Below are 22,326 nucleotides of genomic sequence, written 5' to 3'. Positions count from 1 at the left end.
CCTTTCTGTCAGGGGAGCTGCTCTTTCCACACGGCCCCGTATTTCATCCTAGATGGCTGTCAGACTTGTGTGGTCGGTCGTTGGCCTTGGGCAAAGAAGGTGTCGGCTAGAGTGAGAGGACCATGCACGACTTGACTCCCAAGTGTTTGGACTAACAGGTTATCTGGCTACATTACACTGGACAATATATAGTATTTAGTTGTGTTAAACGCTGATCCCCACATGGCTCAATCTTCTTTGTAAATAGGTTAGACAGTTTATGTCGTTGCCCTCTCTTTCCTTATTTGCTATTATTTTTATTTATTCATCCTTAATTTTATTGGGTCTTTTATCAAAGCTGTTAGCCATCCTCAGCCACATCTCTCTATGTTTGATATACTGGGACATCTGGGATATGTTAAATGTTGGCTGCCTTTGTATCAAAGTAACCTCAAGAGATAAGGGTTGACATTTAATGCTTAGGTTCCGATCTCCTAACTGTTCTGGGACTCAAATATATCTACAACCAAATAGTCCTTTACTGATTAGCTCTTCCTCTATGTTCTTATGTTTATTATTGCCAGATATTTTTTGACATAACGCTCTCTGTTTGCTCATGTCCCGGTGTTTACTCACACTATCATGCAGTTTTTTTTTTCTTTGTTTTTTCCTTACCCATTATAATTCATAATATACCATCACACTACGTATGATTTAAGTATCTTTTGACTCCTCCATATTTTCAGTTTTGACTATTTTCACATAAAGGCAATACATGTGCATCATATACCTTCACAAAGCAGGCGCAGACGACACTGCCTACATCAGGCTTATCTCCCTTACTGCATTGCCAATGCAGGCTAATTGTTTAATATCATAAATTACCTTCCAAGCTTAGCGGCGAGTATCTTGGCTGCTATAGTAGACTGAACTATGCCTGACTACTCATTTGGCATCTTGATCTATCTTGCTAACAGTTCTGAAAACATTTAGCAGTACCTTCTGAAACAGTTTATCACTATGTGTATCGGCCTACTCACTTTAAGATCTATTTTGTAATATATATAACACGGATTTACCCTTTCAATCCATGTATAGAGAAGAGTCTCATGCTGTGATATCTCTAAAAGTCGTGCTAAATTTCTTAGTCACTATACTTCTTTTAATAGCCCCTATTACTTAAACATAAGCCTTCCTACCTAGAATTATGCCTCCATATGAGTATTCTTCACGGCGACCTTCCGTACTGAAAATGTCAGCTTAATTCAGACCCCACTTTGTACGGCTTATAGGCATTGACGCTACTTATTTCTCTCAAGGTACTGACATATTGGTGCAAATTGGTCAATTTTAATTAATGTGGTATCTATATTTATTTTGCAGGGTGACACATACTCCATTGGGAGAGTGTATTAGTTCTCAGTTTTATTTGATTTTTAGTTTATAGATGTTTAGATTGGTTGTGTTAGTCTACATAAAAACAAAATCCCAACACTGTGATACAAGTGAGTACACCTGTTAGAATGTTCTCTAATCCAAACAAATCCTCTATAGACCTAAATACAACTGTGAATATTGTATTCTACTAATTCTGATGGATTATGCTATTATATCATGTTGCCTCATCAATTCTATGTTACATTATCACACCCTGCGCGGTGTCTTTGATTGGTAACTTATTGCTGTATCACCTGTTGGTTATAAATAAAATAAAAATAAAAAAAACTCCTGTTTTGCTGCCACATTCTGGATTTTTTGCTCCTAATAAGTAAGCAAGTTAAACAAAATAAACCTCTGGGAGGGTAAGGTGGCCAACTATTTAACAGAATTGTAAACTGTTTAAATATATAGTTATATCAATATAGTATAGGCCTTAACATGGCCCATAAGCAACAATTTATACTAACAATAGAAAATCTACATTTTAATTCACTGCAGGTACTCCCCTCTTGGCATATGTAATATATGCTGGTAACTGTCACCCGACAGGTTGGAAGGGTAGTGTATCTGAGGCTTTAGTCTTTTTTGTTGGGACAGGCTGCCATTTAGACTTCTGTGGTTTCGCCAAAGCTGAGTCACCATGTCTTGAAGCAGCTTTGGTCTGGCTATCAGAAGGGTTTTTGGGAGTGTCTAGATTAAGTTCTGTAAAGAACATTTTAATATCTTCAGGGTCCTCAAAAATCACCCTTTGGCGTTGATGAAGCATGGAGAGAAAGTAAGGGAAACCCTTGGATCGGAGTAGAGCTGTGAAAGGTTAGAATTCTCACAGGCACTGTAAAGTACGTGGAGCTAGGTCAGCAAAAATCTGGATTGAGTGTCCTTGGAAGGAAATCTGTTTAATTTGTCTTCCAGCTCTCATGGTGTCGTCTTTAACCTGGAAATCTCTCAGGTTGAGTAGAATATCTCTCGGTGAGTGTTGTCTGGCGGTTTAGGCCTGAGGGCTCCGTCGATGGTTATCATATCCCCCTCTCTGTGCCTAAAACATGCCTGAACAAGTCCTGAAGAAACTCTTGCAGATTTGGAGATGAGATGGATTTAGAAAATCTTTGAATTTGTAGGTTCTGCCTACATTCCCTATTTTTTAAATCTTCAAGGTTGTTCTGGAGCTGAGCTAGAATTAGGTCCTGTCCTAGAGTATGCTGTTGAAATTCAGTTATCTCAGGTTGATTAGTTTTGGTTTCTTGCTCCAAGAACCCGACTCTACTGCTGATTTCATTAATTTCTTTACGAACTTCTGAGATTTCCTTCTTGATACATTGACGGACTTGGATAAGTAAAGTGTTTAAGTCCTATATAGAGGGTATGGAGGTCAATAAGGATTTAGGTATCTGAATTGTTTCATTAAAGTCTCCCTCCTCATGATCTGAGGAGTGTGTATGAGAGCTTTGTGGCTAAAGTTCCTCCGTAGAAATATTGGAGGTAGGTCGGTCAGTCAGCTTAAAGAATTAATTCACTGAAAGTTTAGCTGATGTTGGAGTTTTCGCCATTTTTTCTGACTTTCCTAAATTTTTAGGGGACACGGTTTGGGAAGGTAGAGAGAGGTCAAGCAGATGTCCTTGTTCAGGAGGGAGCAAGAGTAAAAAGCTTGTAGAGAGCTCTAAGTGGTCTGAATGAAGGTCACAATACTAATATAGTTGCATATTGAGGAAATCGATGTAAGATCTGAAGGGTTTATCCCCTAATGTTGCATCCTCTGGCTATCAAAATACCAAGCTGTGTTGGTGGGTTATGACTTTAAATAGCTTCAGTGAGAAAAGTTAAGGAATAATGCAGCAACTAAATGCCAAAAGATATATGATAGAACAGGCCTTAAATTATGCGCCATGTATATATTAGCGCTCTAAAATGTAGGAGCCAAGCCGTTGCAGTTTGTGATTAAATTTGCACAATAAATATTTGTAAATAACTTTAGTTTCTGGTATCAATCCTTGTAGTGAGGATATGTATCTTTCATTGAATGTGCAATCTGGTCCCAATGACATATTATATGGAGATGGATTACCTTATATACATGTCAAAAGAGGTTTTGGTTTCAGGAACACTAAAGGGATTACGTTAGAGAGGCAGCCTATAGTACCCTCTTTATGTCTGTGTCGGCACCTTGCCTTGTTTTTAAGATGCACTGATTCAAGATCTCTGCTGCAGCAATCTAGGCACCTCTCACAATGCAGTCTCTGTGATCAGCTGATCCGGCAGTGATTGGGAAGCCAGGTGTATGCTGGTCATCAGAGGTTTACCCGGTAGGTTATAGTGCCTATAGTCGGACAGTTGATGCAGATCTCACAAAACCTTGAACTTTGTAATATAAAATATTTAATTTTAAAATTAATTAATTATAGAAGATCCCAAGACCCACCATTTGAAAGACAACTGCCTGCTCTTTCAAACGGTGTGTGAATTGCGGGTAAAATGTTTAAACCCTTTTCTAAATTAAAAAAAGAAAAAAACACACACACTGATTGGGTATCCCTAGGCACTTATAACAGGTCATCATAAAGGCCTAGGGACCCCCAAGACCCCTTATTTTAAAGCCCAGAAAACAAGGCCCCTATATAGCATGGAATAGCCATTTGATCACTGTGGTAATAGTGAACATCTTGCATTTCTAAAAATGTGCATTTATTATCAAGGATGATGCAGATTATATTAAAGAACCTTATTTATATGAGTATAAACCCTTCTTTGAAATACAGATACTACTGATGGCATTATAATCAGGTGATCAGTCCGGTGACCATGTTACCCTAGTTAAAATTTAATATAATCAAGTGTATACGTGTCCCTACATTAACATCCCAAATTACACGAGGCCCCAAAAAACCCTTGCCTGGATTAGGTTAGACCCCCTGGCATAAATGCTTATTTTACTCTTTTGTAGCTACTCATTATATACATGAAATTAATCGCCTGAAATGTTAGGGGGAAAAAATTCTCTTCATTTTCAATTATTATTTTTTTTAATAGAAAAACAAGAATTATCCTCCATACTGTATATTTTAAAAAGATTACCTAATACAATAATAGATCCACAAACAATTTGGCTATATGGTTTAGGGAAAATTCATGCTATTGATTACAACCTTATTTATTGTTATTAGTTATTGTAATAAAAATATGCATTTATTCACACTTTATGTTGTAGATTTCTCATGTCATGAAATATACATAAAATGTACTGTTTAGTTTGAATCTGCTGGGTTTTCTTAAAAAAAACCAAAAAAACAATATATAGTTTATGTGAATTTCTCACTGAAAAAGTAATTCAAGTAGTGTTTAAATGTGAAACGCACCTAAAAGCTCTAAAATTAGCATAGTATATAGGTGTGAAATGGAGCAGCAGCTAAGGGGTTAATTGAACATTTTACAGGAAGATTAAATGCTGAGTTTGATATACATTGAACTTTTTTTAAAATATGTGATGTTGTCTTGTTCCAGTTATTTTAACACAATGATAAATGTGCATAGTTACTGATTCCTAGTGTAGTCCTTTGTAATCTTTGGAACTAGTGTTTCAGTAAGGTGAAGTGGAAATGCTTATGTCACTGACAGTGAATGTCTAAAAGAGCAGTTCGTTCTTCTAACTATAGAACATGATACAGTTAGGGCTGCATTAGGAAAACAGTATAAGTGTCAGTATGAAACAGCACTTTAACAGTGACACAAGTTGGTGGGATAAGGCCTTTTCAGTCTCTGTCTTCAAATAAGTAAGTAGAAAATACGTAAGAAATATTTTATTCCGACAGTGAATATGGCTGTCTAGCCATGTCATTCTATTTATCAGTGTTATATGGGCAAATGTAGGGCCAAATTATGAGTGAAGCCCTATCTTAACGTGTGGCCATAAAGGGGCAAATTTGCCCATTTACGTGCGCAGGTTAAATAACCATCCATTACAAGTGGCTGGTTAATGTGACTGCGAGCTTGTGGTTTCACTTTGCGCTTTAAAATGTAAAAATTTCCCAATTTCCCCCAAAATACAGAGTACAGTACATTTTCATTTAAAATAAAGATCAGCATTTTTATTAAAAAAAAACTGCAGGAAGCAGATATAAGGGGTTAAAGTGAGGGGGGGGGGGTGTTAGAAGAAAAAAAAAACAGCACCTAAAGTATCTTTACATGGGGGACTGTGTTTTCACTATAAATATATATTTATATGCTTACATACATATATATTTATTTATTACTACCCAATGCTGCACGATTTGCCCCTGCGATGCACTAGGTGGTTTGTCGTGTCTGTCAGCATTAAAACGAGGCTCCCGTTGGAGCCTATAGAAGCACGCTCTCGTGAGCGTTTAGCATCCGAGCAATGCAAACGCAAGGTCGGTTTGCATTGCACCACACTTGTAATACCAACACTGGTATTACTGAGTGGAGTGCAAATATCTTGCGTAAGCACAATACTACGGTCCACTCGTAATCTAGCCCATAGTCTCTTATAAAACAAATAAATGTGTATGTACGTGTGTGTGAGCATATTATGCAAAATATATGAAAATTTGAATTATACTTTACAAAAATTATAAGTCTGTGTAATCAAGCTGATTAACTTATTAACACATGTATTTTATGCACAGAGAGCCTGTTGTGATTTGCTTGTCAACCTACCATAAACATGAGGTGAAATATCTGACAATCTGAAATTAAAAAAAAATGTAAATGTCTTAAATCTAATCAAATACATAGGAACAAATATTGGCATGAGGAAGATTTTTAGGTGCTCTGTGTTTATTGCTACTAAACCTGCACTTATAAAATAATATATTGAATGTAATCAAATACTATTCATTGAATGCAGTTTTTAGAAAAGTTATTTATAATATGTCCATTCTACACTGTGTGTAAAACTGTATCATAGCAACAGTATGTGTGTACATCAGATGCAATAAGCCCTCATAGAGAAGGGTCAGCTGACTTCCAGCAAGTAACCATAGCTACATTTTAGTGTGTACAAGCAGTAAAACAAACATGGTAGCAACATGCACTTAGATGGGTGAAGATTACTGAAATAAATCTCTCCAATTACATTTTTGCCCAAAGGGACTGAAATTGCATAGTCAGAGAGAATTTATCTCATATGTCTATTCTTGAATTAGGTAGTTAGAATGTAACAGGAAATGGAGAATCACCTTACTTTATTAAATAATACAATTATAAATACATAGTAGACCATTAAACAATAAACACAATAGTTTTTAGATTGTAATAAATATTGTAGAGTGCCTTTTTTTCTTTTTAAGGAGTGATAATAAAGCATATGTGTTAATGTCGAGTATAAAGGAATTGTGCACCAAAACTGTATATTCTTGTTTTTTCCCTGTAATGTTTATTATATATCATACAAGGGTAGCCAGGTGTCTGGTATTCAACTGGACAGTCCAGTAATTCAGGCCGCCCACTAAAATATACACAAAACTACTAGACACTTAAATATCCAGTTTTTTATAGTCCCCTGATTGTATTGCTGGAAGCCAAAGAGAGTGTCAAACACTGCTCTGTGTGTGTTATATGGATCAAGTAAGATACACCATGTTTGTTATTGCCTGGGGGTTTAAAAAAACATAGCTCTGTATGTACTGCTGGCAGTCAAGGGCATCGAATCACTGCTGTGTATGTGTTACTGGTAGTCAAAGAGGTAAAATCATTTGTGGCTTAGTATCACCCAAGGGCGTACTGAATTGTGAAAAATATATATATTGTGGTAATGGGTGTGACCTAAATGAGAGATTTGGGGGGGACCATTGTGTGAACGCATCTACCTCCTGTACTTAATCACCAGCAGATTATCCAGTATGACGCCAGGTTATTGTTGTTGGTTAATTTTTGCTCATCTACAAATATGCACCTTTACTTTTCTCCTTCCTTCATCTACACCATAACAAATGCTTTTGCTTCAGTTTAGCAGTGGAATTCCTGTGTTTTAGTCTTGTGTCAGATCTTGAAGTACCAAAGCAGTATTCAAGATCAGAGTAAGGCACAAGTGAATGGACAGTGCAAACAGCATAAAAAACAAACAAACAGGGAGTTACATGTCAGATATCTAACAACTAACCAATACAACTATTTATAAAGAACAAGGATGTAAGTAACAATACTGCTTCAAGTAGGCATGCCAGGATAGCACATCCGCATATAGAGCAACTTCAGCAAAAGTATTGCATATGACAGCTTACTACCAGTGCTGAGAGCAAAGTACACATAGAGCTAAATGTGTACAGTAAGAATCATGACACCATGGATGGGACCATTAAAGCTACAGTTAGTACATTAATTATATATTTGACAGGACCCAGAAAAAAAATGCATACTTAACCAGGACACTGACCAGCCAAAGACGATGGCTTTATGTACCAATACAGTGGCGTCACTAGAGTTGGTGTCACCCCAACCCCTTAATGTTTGGTTGTTTTTAGAGCTCAGTACCACTAGGTATATACACAGCTTCCTACCTCTAGGTCTGTACACTTTATAGATAGTAACGAGACAGCTCAGTACCACTAGGTATATACACAGCTAACTCTAGGTCTATACACTTTATAGATAGTAATGAGACAGTTAAGTACCACTAGGTATATACACAGCTACCTCTAGGTCTGACTCTGTACACTTAATAGATAGTAATGAGACAGCTCAGTACCACTAGATATATACACAGCTACCTCTAGGTCTATACACTTTATAGATAGTAATGAGACAGCTAAGTACCACTAGGTATATACACAGCTACTTCTAGGTCTGACTCTGTACACTTTATAGATAGTAATGAGACAGATCAGTACCACTAGGTATATACACAGCTACCTCTAGGTCTGACTCTGTACACTTTATAGATAGTAATGAGACAGCTAAGTACCACTAGGTATATACACAGCTACCTCTAGGTCTGACTCTGTACACTTTATAGATAGTAATGAGACAGCTCAGTTCCACTAGGTATATACACAGCTACCTCTAGGTCTGACTCTGTACACTTTATGCATAGTAATGAGACAGCTCAGTTCCACTAGGTATATACACAGCTACCTCTAGGTCTGACTCTGTACACTTTATGGATAGTAATGAGACAGCTCAGTTCCACTAGGTATATACACAGCTACCTCTAGGTCTGACTCTGTACACTTTATGGATAGTAATGAGACAGCTAAGTACCACTAGGTATATACACAGCTACCTCTAGGTCTGACTCTGTACACTTTATGGATAGTAATGAGACAGCTCAGTTCCACTAGGTATATACACAGCTACCTCTAGGTCTGACTCTGTACACTTTATGCATAGTAATGAGACAGCTCAGTTCCACTAGGTATATACACAGCTACCTCTAGGTCTGACTCTGTACACTTTATAGATAGTAATGAGACAGCTCAGTACCACTAGGTATATACACAGCTAGCTCTAGGTCTGACTCTGTACACTTTATGGATAGTAATGAGACAGCTCAGTTCCACTAGGTATATACACAGCTACCTCTAGGTCTGACTCTGTACACTTTATGGATAGTAATGAGACAGCTAAGTACCACTAGGTATATACACAGCTACCTCTAGGTCTGACTCTGTACACTTTATGGATAGTAATGAGACAGCTCAGTTCCACTAGGTATATACACAGCTACCTCTAGGTCTGACTCTGTACACTTTATGCATAGTAATGAGACAGCTCAGTTCCACTAGGTATATACACAGCTACCTCTAGGTCTGACTCTGTACACTTTATGGATAGTAATGAGACAGCTAAGTTCCACTAGGTATATACACAGCTACCTCTAGGTCTGACTCTGTACACTTTATGGATAGTAATGAGACAGCTCAGTTCCACTAGGTATATACACAGCTACCTCTAGGTCTGACTCTGTACACTTTATAGATAGTAATGAGACAGCTCAGTACCACTAGGTATATACACAGCTACCTCTAGGTCTGACTCGCGCGTGAGTAGTGTGTTAGTTCCCCCCCCCCCACTTTTTTCTCTCCATTGACTTCTATGGGGGAATAGGTTATTGTGTGTGCAATAGTCTAATTGTGCTAGAAGTAAGCTGTCTGTGCTCGTCGTGTTAGTGCGAGAGCGCAAACATTTTACTTTCAACTCCTAACACAAGCGCAACCCAATGAGTGCACAAAGTTTACTTTTAAAGTAATTAGCGCTCTAGCATAAATAGCGCTCCCCTCGTAATCTAGCTCAATATACACATATTAACACATAAATATATATGTATAAGCATATACATATTTATTAACTGGGAACACACAGTTTCCATAGCCCGCAATGTAAAGGCACTTTTTAGTGCCATTGTTTTTCTAACACCTCACATCTGCCAACTTTAATCCCCCATAACTGATTATTGCAATTATTTTATTAAAAATAAAAATGCTACTATCTTTATTTTTGTAATATTATTTTTATTGAGGTTCAATTCAAGGTACAGTAGATATCAATAAAAATGATACATTTTATAAAATGAGCCAAGCAAAATAACCATTACATGTTTATATAACAGTCTTCAGTAGTATCTGTATACAAATATATTTGCCATTCAAACTATATACCCTCAAGATAACAGATGAGGTCACTTTTGGACCTTGTAGTAATAGAAAATGTGAAAAGCTATAGAAGGTAGTATTGAGCCTGAGGAGACCACTCCTGGGTCTCAAATAGTAAACCATATTTTGTCTATATTAGAAAAACAATATTACAATATTATTAGAAACTCTGAACTGTAATATAGGGCCCCTCTTGGACCCTCTGACTAAATGATCAATGAGCTATTATGGTAAATAAAAGTAAAATAAATGTGCTACAACAATATAGGTAAAAACTATCAGTTAATTAGTAGTATTACGGGCTGCATCTATTATAATTTAGCATATATCAGTGAGCTAGTCTACATTGTTAAAGCTGAATTCTTAAGCTGCGGGAGCTACTAGGTAGTATATAAATGTAGGGGTAGACATATATATTAAACAAGGATCTCTGTTAGAGAAAGCAAATTGGTAGAATAAAACCTAATGAAGCTCCAGTGTCCACAGTGTTGTGAGATAAATTATTATACCTAAGGAGTCCTCTCAAGTAACTTAATGGCTCAGCTCTGGGTTTAAGAGACCATGAGCTAGTAGTAGTTACCTTACCTAGATTTCCTACATGTATCCAAGTTATCTACTTGCCAGAGGTCAGCTAATTAGTCCTATTTGGGGTTCTATCTATATCCTACCTAAGATCTAATCAATTGTTACCGGTATATTCCCTAGTCCTGAGGAACTCCACAGTTCAGCGTGCCCTACTGCCTCGGCCGCAGACACTGGGGACTAGTTTAATATAGCTTTAGGGGTATATCTAAGACCAAGGGTGCTTCAGACTAGAGGGAGTAATTAGAAAGCTAGTGGCAAAAGGTTCTTCACTGTCACTCCTCAGTCATTACAAACTATCTTTATTTTTTAATAAAGAATATTACACTTGATTTTGGGGGGGGGGGGGGGCATTTGGTGGACATTTATAAAATTAACCAGAGATCTGATCTCTGGTTAATTTTATAAGAGCTAATTGCTACTGCTAACTTGCAGTAGCAATAACCAGCCACTAGAAATGACTGGTTATTTATTGTGCGCCCGAAGATGTGCAAATTTGCCTATTTGCGGGCACACAATAAATTAGCGATCCACTTGTAATCTAGCCCTTTATTGGTAATAACTGTGCAAAGATGTGTGTAGCAAACAAATAGATGTTAACAAAGAATATGCTCAACACAATGTACTAAAAACAATACTCTCCTTGTTAAATAAAGTGACCGCTGCCCTTCCTCAGTCTCTCCCCAAGGACTGTATAAGCAATAGACAAAACGAAATGGATGGCGCTGGTCTTGCAGAATGATAAGTTTCTGATAATAGATAGAAATATACTTGATGTGCAAGTTAAAATCTGTTGCAATAATGTGCAATATACTCACTCCTTAAGTAACGTGAGTCCTGCTTCTATGGTATATCCCTCTGTAATATGTCCCTCTCCAAAGGCAACAACAAGGAGGTTTTCAACAAGGGGCTGGAAAAGGATTGGAACCTCATCAGCAGTAAAGTGAAACTTTAAATTGAAGAAACAAGTAGTAACTTACTTATCCAAAATAGCAAGTCCGGCTCGTCACAGCGAAATAATTGCGAAATATGTAAGATAAAAAATGGTTTATTGTAGCTCTACGCGTTTCAACGCTTAAGCGTCTTTTTCAAGAGCAATAAAAGACGATAAAAACAAGTAACAGTTTGTATGATGCTGTGACAATGTAGCCGGCTTTTATACAAATGTATCGATGTTCCAATTTCCTGTCTGTGGCAGGAAATTGGACTCACATAATAGAAACAGAAATAAAAGTACAAATTCCTACTAGATGTTTAGGCCCAACCTTATTTTTTAAAAATTGTTAAATCTTTTTATGTCGCTCATTTAACTTTGAAATATTAACTTTATATTAGGTTCGGCATAAACATGAACAATAAAAGTGACCAATCAGTGAATTACTTTGCATTTTTATCCAATGAGAAGACAGAGTTAGATTAAGTCCCCATTCGAGTATTCCTTGAGTTTCAGTTCCCTTTAAGGTCCGCTTTAAATTCACGTGATACTTTTAGCCAATCCCATGATGTTAGAAGATTTTCCGTTGATCTATGACGTCGTGTGGGCTCGCTAGTCACGTGTTATTTCTGACCAATCTGTGAGGACGTTTTTCCTTTGTGGCTTTAACCAAATGTTCCGTTATAGGGATTTACGATCATACATTCTATGAATAGAAAATAGAATAGCGGCAGTATCCATTCTAAACACCAATACAATTGAATGTTATCTAGTTGGTTTATGACAATTTTATATATAATTTGATAACATGAGAAATATGTGCAAAGATGTTTTGCGCTGTGCGGACTTTAATGCATGTAAATGCATGTAAATGAAGATTTAATTCTAGTCACTAAATGGTACTTTCCAAAGTTTTCTTTCTATAAAGAAGACTTTTGCGGCAGCCTTAAATTACATATAACTCAGTAACATAGACATTTATGCAATGGTATATACAATATAAATACTTTGCAAACACATTAAAGACCGTATTATCAATTTGAATCATATGAAAAAGGAATTTAAAAAGTTTCTCTTTATATTATAAAACCCTTTGAGAAAATTTAGAGAGGGCAGCATTTGTCCGTTCAACTCGTATATGGATAAGAATAGTGACTTTATATCTAACGGTTTACTAAAATATAATTTAGTACAATACTAGTTGCAATACTAATTGCAATTAGTATTGCAACTAGTATTGTACTAAATTATATTTTGCACATTTTTTCACATTATATTTAAATTAGATAACACAAAAATTAAGGTAAACCTAAAAATTGCAACTATTTTACAAATGTATTCATATTTAAATTAGATAACACAAAATATGAAATACCTTTAACCAGCACACATAACTTCACTTTTTATTTATCCCTTAACGTAGCTAAGCTATAAGGTTATGGTAAACCGTTAGATATAAAGTCACTATTCTTATCCATATACGAGTTGAACGGACAAATGCTGCCCTCTCTAAATTTTCTCAAAGGGTTTTATAATATAAAGAGAAACTTTTTAAATTCCTTTTTCATATGATTCAAATTGATAATACGGTCTTTAATGTGTTTGCAAAGTATTTATATTGTATATACCATTGCATAAATGTCTATGTTACTGAGTTATATGTAATTTAAGGCTGCCGCAAAAGTCTTCTTTATAGAAAGAAAACTTTGGAAAGTACCATTTAGTGACTAGAATTAAATCTTCATTTACATGCATTTACATGCATTAAAGTCCGCACAGCGCAAAACATCTTTGCACATATTTCTCATGTTATCAAATTATATATAAAATTGTCATAAACCAACTAGATAACATTCAATTGTATTGGTGTTTAGAATGGATACTGCCGCTATTCTATTTTCTATTCATAGAATGTATGATCGTAAATCCCTATAACGGAACATTTGGTTAAAGCCACAAAGGAAAAACGTCCTCACAGATTGGTCAGAAATAACACGTGACTAGCGAGCCCACACGACGTCATAGATCAACGGAAAATCTTCTAACATCATGGGATTGGCTAAAAGTATCACGTGAATTTAAAGCTGACCTTAAAGGGAACTGAAACTCAAGGAATACTCGAATGGGGACTTAATCTAACTCTGTCTTCTCATTGGATAAAAATGCAAAGTAATTCACTGATTGGTCACTTTTATTGTTCATGTTTATGCCGAACCTAATATAAAGTTAATATTTCAAAGTTAAATGAGCGACATAAAAAGATTTAACAATTTTTAAAAAATAAGGTTGGGCCTAAACATCTAGTAGGAATTTGTACTTTTATTTCTGTTTCTATTATGTGAGTCCAATTTCCTGCCACAGACAGGAAATTGGAACATCGATACATTTGTATAAAAGCCGGCTACATTGTCACAGCATCATACAAACTGTTACTTGTTTTTATCGTCTTTTATTGCTCTTGAAAAAGACGCTTAAGCGTTGAAACGCGTAGAGCTACAATAAACCATTTTTTATCTTACATATTTCGCAATTATTTCGCTGTGACGAGCCGGACTTGCTATTTTGGATAAGTAAGTTACTACTTGTTTCTTCAATTTAAAGTTTCACTTTACTGCTGATGAGGTTCCAATCCTTTTCCAGCCCCTTGTTGAAAACCTCCTTGTTGTTGCCTTTGGAGAGGGACATATTACAGAGGGATATAGCATAGAAGCAGGACTCACGTTACTTAAGGAGTGAGTATATTGCACATTATTGCAACAGATTTTAACTTGCACATCAAGTCCATTTCTATCTATTATCAGAAACTTATCATTCTGCAAGACCAGCGCCATCCATTTCGTTTTGTCTTTATTGGTAATACTAATACAATTTGGTGGCAAACATATCTATATTATTGGTATTGTGCAAAACCATTACCGTCTTTGCTTTGGATGAAAAGTCTTCTAGATTGTATCTATAAGGATATTATTTATACAAGCAGGAGATGATAGGACACTAGCTTCATATTATATTTTCATCCTAATTGACTTTAACTAATAGCATAACTTACTGTGCCAAGAGTGTCTCATCTACTTTGTTGGATGCTTTTTATAGAGATGGTACCAATCCCAGCCAACTTTTCATCTGGCTTTTTTTTTTTTTGTCAATACGCCAAAAGCAATTTTGCTTGGAAGTCTGTATGGACACTCCTATATTACCTATGCACTAATGACTGCACCTGATTAAAGTCAAAATCAAAGTTTCTTGGTTTGGATAGAACATGTAATTTTAAACAACTTTCCAGTTTGCTTCTATAATAACATTTACTTTGTTCTCCTGGCATCCTTTGTTGACAAGTAAATGTAGGCAGACTTATAGGAACTAAGAAAGTGTGCACATACCTTTAGCATGGAAGCAGTGTTTGCAACAATGTATAACACTGCTATAAATAATGTAAAACACTTCGGACAGAGTGCTAAAGACTTGTGCACACTCCTGAGCCCCTATAATCCTACCTAGATTTACTTTTTAACAAAGAATACCAAGAAAATGAAGCACATTTGTAATAGAAGTAATTTGGAAAGTTGTTTAAAATGATGTGCTCTATTTGAATCGTAAAAGTTTAATTTTGACTTTAATGTCCCTTTAAGTATAACTATAACATTGCTTTTTATCCTTACAATACAAAGTTCTTGTCCATTCTTGGATAATTCCTGGTGCCTGGCAGGGAGAATCAGGCATGCCATGTAAACAGGGCTTTAGATCTAATACATGTGAGTAATCACAATGGGGAATGTTTTGGCACAGAACAGTTTACACAATGTTGCACAATATTTTTTTTTCCTATTGAGAAATCACTTAGATTACAAAAAAGAGGATATGCTCATTATAGGAAGTTATATTGTATATTACTAGGATTTCTTTTTATATCCTTTAATTAGTAGTTTATATGATATTTATTTGTTATGTATGGAAATTAGTATATTTAAGAAAGCAGCCCTTTGAGAAAATAAAAATGTGAAAATGAAACCAGTTTGCTGGCATTAATGGTCGTTCTTTGTTATTGGCCTGTTCAGTTATTGCATAAATTAGTTTTTATTAAAAGGATGTGAAACCGAAAATCTTACCGGCGCGTGTTAAATAATCAGCCATTACAAGTGGCTGGTTAATGTTACCTCAAGCTTCTGGTTTCACTTTGCGTCTGGTTAAAGATAAAAAGTTGCCCCAAAATAAAGTGGACAGTACTTCAATAATAATATATTAATATAAGCATTTTTTTTTTTAAAAAAAAGGGGATGTGGGGTGTTTGAAAGAAAAAAAAGGCACCTAAAGTGCCTTTACATGGAGGTGAATGGGAGGCTGTGTTTTCACTATAAATACAGTATGTATGTATATGCTTATATACATACAGTATATATGTATGTGTTAATATGTGTATATACACATATAAACACATATATATATATATATATATATAGTCATGTGGTTTACCAAGTCTGTCGGCATTAAAATGAGGCTCCCATTGGAGCCTACGGAAGCACTCTCAATGCGAACACGAGCCCTTTGTAGCCTTTCCCCCCTTACACCTGAGACCTTATATATTAGAGCCCTTATAACTTTTTTATGCAATTTTTTTTAAATGTATTTTTGATGTGCAACTTTTTATTTGGGCATAACAGCTAACCAGAGCTCTGAAGTCACAATATCCAGACGTGTTAAATTCAATTGTGCTTGAGCGAACACGTTTACTTTCAATTTGCAACAGCTGCGATAAACTCGATATTGCTCACACGCAACAGTTAGTGCGCCACTCGGAATCTAGCCCATTGTATATAATTCTTGCATAATTAATCTGTCATTTATAAAATAGTCTCTTTGAAATATGGGATCTCATAGAATTCACAATATGTGAATTATGACCCACATGATCCCCCCCCCCCCAAAAAAAAAAAAGTATAGAAGGAATATTTTTAAAAATGTTTCTTATTATTAAAATATATTGTTAACATTCTAGGGAATTAAAATGCTGTACTCTTCTGTTTTCCCCCCCAAAGTTTGTGACAGTTAGTGAAGACTTTATTACCAGCTTTGAAATAAATAAAAATCACTGGCAGCTTACAGTTATTAGCTACAGTATTTAGAAGCTTTGGCAAATATGTTACAGCTCCTGTAGTAACAGCCCTTACTATATTTATACATACCGCATATCGTTCTATCTACTGTATATCTATCAATCAATCTATCTATATCTAAATATCTATCGATGACTATCTATATTTATCTATCTATAACCCCACCCCTCACATAAAAATCTGTTGTCTCAAACTGTCATTATGTCCTGGTTACATTTCAGTGCAATCTATATTAAAAGAAGTAACTCCTTTCTTGGTATGGTGAAGTAACTTTAGAAAGCATTTTTGTGAAGACAAACATATATATATATACGTATATATATATATGCTATAAGCCTGCCCAGAGGGCAGGCTATGTTTAAAAAAATACAAACCCCCAAGCTAATTTACTAAAAATAAAAAATGTAAAATTACATGAAAAAATAAACAAAGCTATCCAAAATAAAAAATGTAAACCTAAACTAATACCCCTATAAAAATAAAAAATCCCCAACAAAAATAAAAACACCCTCTAGTCTAATTAAAAGGGCCTTTTGTAGGGCATTGCCCTAAGTTTAACAGCTCTTTTACTTGAAAAATTACCAATTACGCCCTAACAGTAAACCCCCCCCACCCAACAAACCCCCCCAAAATAAAAAAAAACTAACACTAAAAAAAACTAAACTACCCATTGCCCCTAAAGACCGCTGCTGAGGGCCGCTGCTGAGAACAGTCGCTAAGGATCCGTGCATCGAGAAAGCCAGCCCCACACCTTCGCTCTGCGCCGACATCGCTCGAGATAAAGATAGAAGATGATGGAGCCGCCTGGAAGACTTTCTCCGCCGGACTTCAGGAATGGTGAGTACCTATTTTGGGCTTAGTTTTAGAATTTATTTTTTATTTTTAAGATTAGGGATTTTATTGGGCTGTAAAAGAGCTGAATGCCCTTTTAAGGGCAGTAAAAGAGCTGAATGCCCTTTTAATGGCAATGCCCATACAAATGCCCCTTTAGGGGCAATGGGTAGTTTAGGTTTTTTTTAGTGTTAGTTTTTTTATTTTGGGGGGTTTGGTGGGTGGGGGGTTTTTACTGTTAGGGTGGGCTTAGTATTTTTTAAATGTAAAAGAGCTGTTTAACTTAGGGCAATGCCCTACAAAAGGCCATTTTAAGGGGTATTGGTAGTTTAGTTTAGATTGGGGGTGTTTTTATTTTTAATTTTCATAGGGATTAAGTTTCATTTTTTTTATTTTTGATAATTTTGTTTATTTTTTTCTGTAATTTTAGACTTTTTTATTTTTTGTAATGTTAGATTAATTTTTTTGTAATTTAATGTTAGGATTTTTTATTTTAAGTGTAATTTAGTAGTAATTGGGGTTAATTTAGGGGGTGTTAGGTTAGGGGGCACAGTAATTAAATTAGTTATTTGCATTGTGGGGGGTTGGCGGTTTAAGAGTTAATAGATTAATTAGGTTTATTGCGATGTGGGGGGTTGGCGGTTTAGGGGTTAATAGGTTAATTAGGTTTATTACGATGTGGGGGTTTGTCGGTTTAGGGGTTAATAGTATAATTAGTTGGCGTTGTAGGGTTTCGCGGAGTAGGGGTTATTATTTTAATTTATTTAGTTGGCGGTATAAGCTTTAGGTAGTTTTCTGTTGTGGGAGTTTAGCAATTTAGGGGTTAGTTTTTTTTGTTAATGCTTAGTACAGGCGGTTATGTTTATTTTCTTTCTTAATACTTTGTGTGGGTGGTTATTTTTTTTATTTTTTTTTATTCAATAATTTTTATTAAATTTTTTACATATTTCAAAAACATTACATCAATAATGAGAAATCAATAGCTGAAACAATGATTTATCAGCAATAACAGTTGTCTTCATTCCAAAACCTTTCCATACAATACAACCATATACGCTAATATCTGTTCTTTAAAGTGTTGTCCGTCAATATTACCCATAACCGGGCAGGGATGGTGAAAGGGAGGAAGGGGGAGAAAAGAAAAGGGAGAGGATAAGATTGAGGGAAAGGAGCATTTCAGTAGTTCACATGTTACCCTTGTTCCTATTGCTAATGTTAAATTAAGCTTTCTATCATCTAATCCAAGTTGGAAAGACCCTGCTCCCATATAAAGAGCAAGTGAGTAAAAAAGTCATATTTTCCCACGTAGTAGAAATGTTGTTTTTCCAATATTAGGATGTGCCCTACCTCCTGCTATCCATTGTGTATGAGTCGGAATGTTTTGAGTTTTCCACATTCTGGGTATTAGTCTTTTTGCACAAGCTAGCATCAATTGGAGAAGCCTTGTACGATACATACAGTGTAATGGTGGTATGATATTAAGCAAAACAAGTTTAGGACTTAAAATGATATGTAGCCCTAATATTTTGTTAACACAGTATTCAATCCGATTCCAAAACTCGGACAAGAGAGGGCAGTCCCACCAGATATGCAACATGGTACCCACCCCCCGCAATGCCTCCAACAAGCTGAAGAAGCATTAGGGTAAATATATCTAAGACGCTGCGGCGTCAGGTACCAGTGGGTCAGTATTTTATAATTCATTTCAGACAGGATTGCTGAGGTGGAAGCAGAGTGTGACATTTTGAAGATAATCTTCCAATTATCGTCCGCAATCTCCGCTGGGATTTCCATTTCCCACTTCCCAATGAAAGTAGGGCGCTGCTCTGGGAAAGATCCTCTTAGCATTCTATATGTTAGAGAAAGGTGTGCCGTTTGATCTCAGGGTTTGTGCATAACTTCTCAAATGTTGTTAATGGTCTGAGTATGTTAGTTTTGTGTGTGTTGTCGTAGAGCGCGTGCCGTATCTGTAGATACGAATACCAGCTGTGAAAAGGTGGCCCCAAGTCGTCATGTAGCCGTGTCCTATCTTTGATCTTTCCTGATTCTACCATAAGGTAAATTGAGAGATTGTGTAAGTGCTCCTCTTTATTAATATGGGTAAAAGTGGTGTTTTGTAAAAAGATCTGGTTACCTAATATGGGGGTAAGAGGCGAAATTGGGGTGGAAATTCCTGCCTTGTGTGCTATCACATAACCCCATACATCCAGGGTAGCCTTGATGAAGTTATTATGGTATGCTAATGGTGGTCTATAGCCTTTGGGTATCCATGCCATATCCCTCATACATTTAATCTTCAAGAGAGAGCTTTCAACCTGCACCCACAAGGCAAACTGAGTGGAGTGTGTCCAAGAGATCACTATGGCCATGTGTACAGCTCTATAGTAGTTTAGGAGGTTGGGGACATTAAGTCTGCCATCCTCTTTATGCAAGTATAGCGTTTGTTGAGAAACTCTAGGTTTTTTGTAAGACCAAATGAACGAGTTGATCATTTTCTGTTGGGCTTTTAGATATGAGACCGGCAGGGCCATCGGCAATGTCTGGAAGAGGAATAAATATTTTGGTATTACCATCATTTTTATAGTGTTGATTCTTCCCAGCAGAGATAGATGTCCCTGCCTGTGCCAACTTTCCAATAGGGCTTTTACAGAGTTTTGAAGGCTAATATAATTAATTTGGAATAAATCTTGGTGGTTGTGTGGTATTGTTAGTCCTAAATATTTAAGCTTGTCAGTGATCCGAAAGGATGTGTGAAATTTCACAAAGTCTATATCCTGTTGGGGCAGGTTCAGTAGTAATATACCCGACTTCTCCGTATTAATGGAGAAGTTAGAGACCTGACCATAGTCCTCTAGGGTCTGTAGCAACGCCAGTAGGGTGGTAGAGGGTGATTGAAGGGTGAGAATCACATCGTCTGCAAAAAGTAGATATTTCTGATGAATATGATTATATTGTAGGCCTAGTATATCCTTATTTCTTTCAAGTAATTAGCAAGAGTCCATGAGCTAGTGACGTATGGGATATACATTCCTACCAGGAGGGGCAAAGTTTCCCAAACCTCAAAATGCCTATAAATACACCTCTCACCACACCCACAATTCAGTTTTACAAACTTTGCCTCTCATGGAGGTGGTGAAGTAAGTTTGTGCTAGATTCTACGTTGATATGCGCTTCGCAGCAGGCTGGAGCCCGGTTTTCCTCTCAGAGTGCAGTGAATGTCAGAGGGATGTGAAGAGAGTATTGCCTATTTGAATACAATGGTCTTCCTCTAGGGGATCTATTTCATAGGTTCTCTGTTATCGGTCGTAGAGATTTCTTCTCTTACCTCCCTTTTCAGATTGACGATATACTCTTATATACCATTACCACTACTGATTCTCGTTTCAGTACTGGTTTGGCTATCTACTATATGTAGATGAGTGTCTTAGGGTAAGTAAGTCTTATTTTATTATGACACTCTAAGCTATGGTTGGGCACTTTATATGTAAAGTTCTAAATATATGTCTTTAAACTTATATTTGCCATGATTCAGGATAATCAGTATTCCTTCTTTCAGACAGTCAGTTTCATTATTGGGATAATGCATATGAATAATTATTTTTTTCTTACCTTTTAAAAAAAATTTCAATTGACTTTTTTCCCTGTGGGCTGTTAGGCTCATTTTTGGCGCAGACTTTTTTTGCGCAAAAAAATTTGTAATTTCCGGCGCCCTAATTGACGCCGGAAGTTTGTTCGTGGTTGCGTCATTTTTTGACGTATACGTGTTCAGACTTTTTTTGCGCCAAAAATGTGGGCGTCGTTTTTCGGCGTCACAGGATGTGGCGTCATACTTGACGCCAAAAAATATGGGCGTTGTACTTGGTGCCAATAATGTGGGCATCATTTTTGGCGCCAAAAAATGTGGGCGTTATTCTTGTCTCCACCTTTTTTTCACATTATTTCAGTCTCATTTTTCATTGCTTCTGGTTGCTAGAGGCTTGTTCATTTTTTCCCATTCCTGAAACTGTCATTTAACCTCTTAAGGACATATGACGGAATTTTTCCGTCATAAAACAATTGAGCAAACTGAAAGCTGTGTCCTTAAAGGGTTAAGGAATTTGATAATTTTGCTTTATATGTTTTTTTTTCTATTACATATTGCAAGATGTCTCTACCTGACCCTGGATCAGAATCTACTTCTGGAAAGACGCTGCCTGATGCTGGTTCTACCAAAGTTAAGTGCATCTGTTGTAAACTTTTGGTAACTGTTCCTCCATCTGTAGTTTGTGATAACTGTCATGATAAACTTTCTAATGCAGATTGTGCTTCCATTAGTAATAATCCATTACCTGTTGTTGTTCCTTCAACATCTAATGTTCAGGATGTCCCTGTTAATATAAAATAATTTGTTTCTAAATCTATTAGGAAGGCTCTGTCTGTTATTCCTCCTTCCAGTAAACGTAAAAGGTCTTTTAAAACTTCTCATATTTCAGATGAATTTTTAAGTGACTGCCATCATTCTGACTTATCTGTTTCTGATGAGGATCTATCTGGTTCAGAAGATTCTGCCTCAGATATTGACACTGATAAATCTTCATATTTATTTAAGATGGAGTTTATTCGTTCTTTACTTAAAGAAGTGTTAATTGCATTAGATATGGAGGAGTCTAGTCCTCTTGATACTAAATCTACTAAGCGTTTAAATTCGGTTTTCAAACCTCAGTTATTCCAGAAGTTTTTCCAGTTCCTGATGCTATTTCAGAAGTAATTTCTAGGGAATGGAATAATCTGGGTACTTCATTTACTCCTTCTCAAAGGTTTAAGAAATTGTACCCTGTGCCATCTGATAGATTAGAGTTTTGGGACAAAA

General features: G+C 36.2%; 1 protein-coding gene across 1 annotated transcript in view; it reads left to right on the top strand.

Annotated features, from left to right (window-relative positions):
* Positions 1-5,084: 5,084 nt before the first annotated feature.
* The window catches only part of CLIP1 (CAP-Gly domain containing linker protein 1), an 868,764-nt gene continuing 851,522 nt past the window's right edge, over positions 5,085-22,326 (top strand). Inside the window, exon 1 of the mRNA XM_053701760.1 lies at positions 5,085-5,183. The gene's annotated coding sequence lies outside the window, so the exon portion shown is untranslated. The remainder of the gene's footprint in view (positions 5,184-22,326) is intronic.

The sequence above is a fragment of the Bombina bombina genome, chromosome 2 (genome assembly GCF_027579735.1).
Source record: "Bombina bombina isolate aBomBom1 chromosome 2, aBomBom1.pri, whole genome shotgun sequence".
In the NCBI taxonomy this organism is placed as follows: domain Eukaryota; kingdom Metazoa; phylum Chordata; class Amphibia; order Anura; family Bombinatoridae; genus Bombina; species Bombina bombina.
The sequence above is the reverse complement of the archived record's forward strand: the minus strand, read 5'-3'. Positions and strand labels throughout refer to the sequence as shown.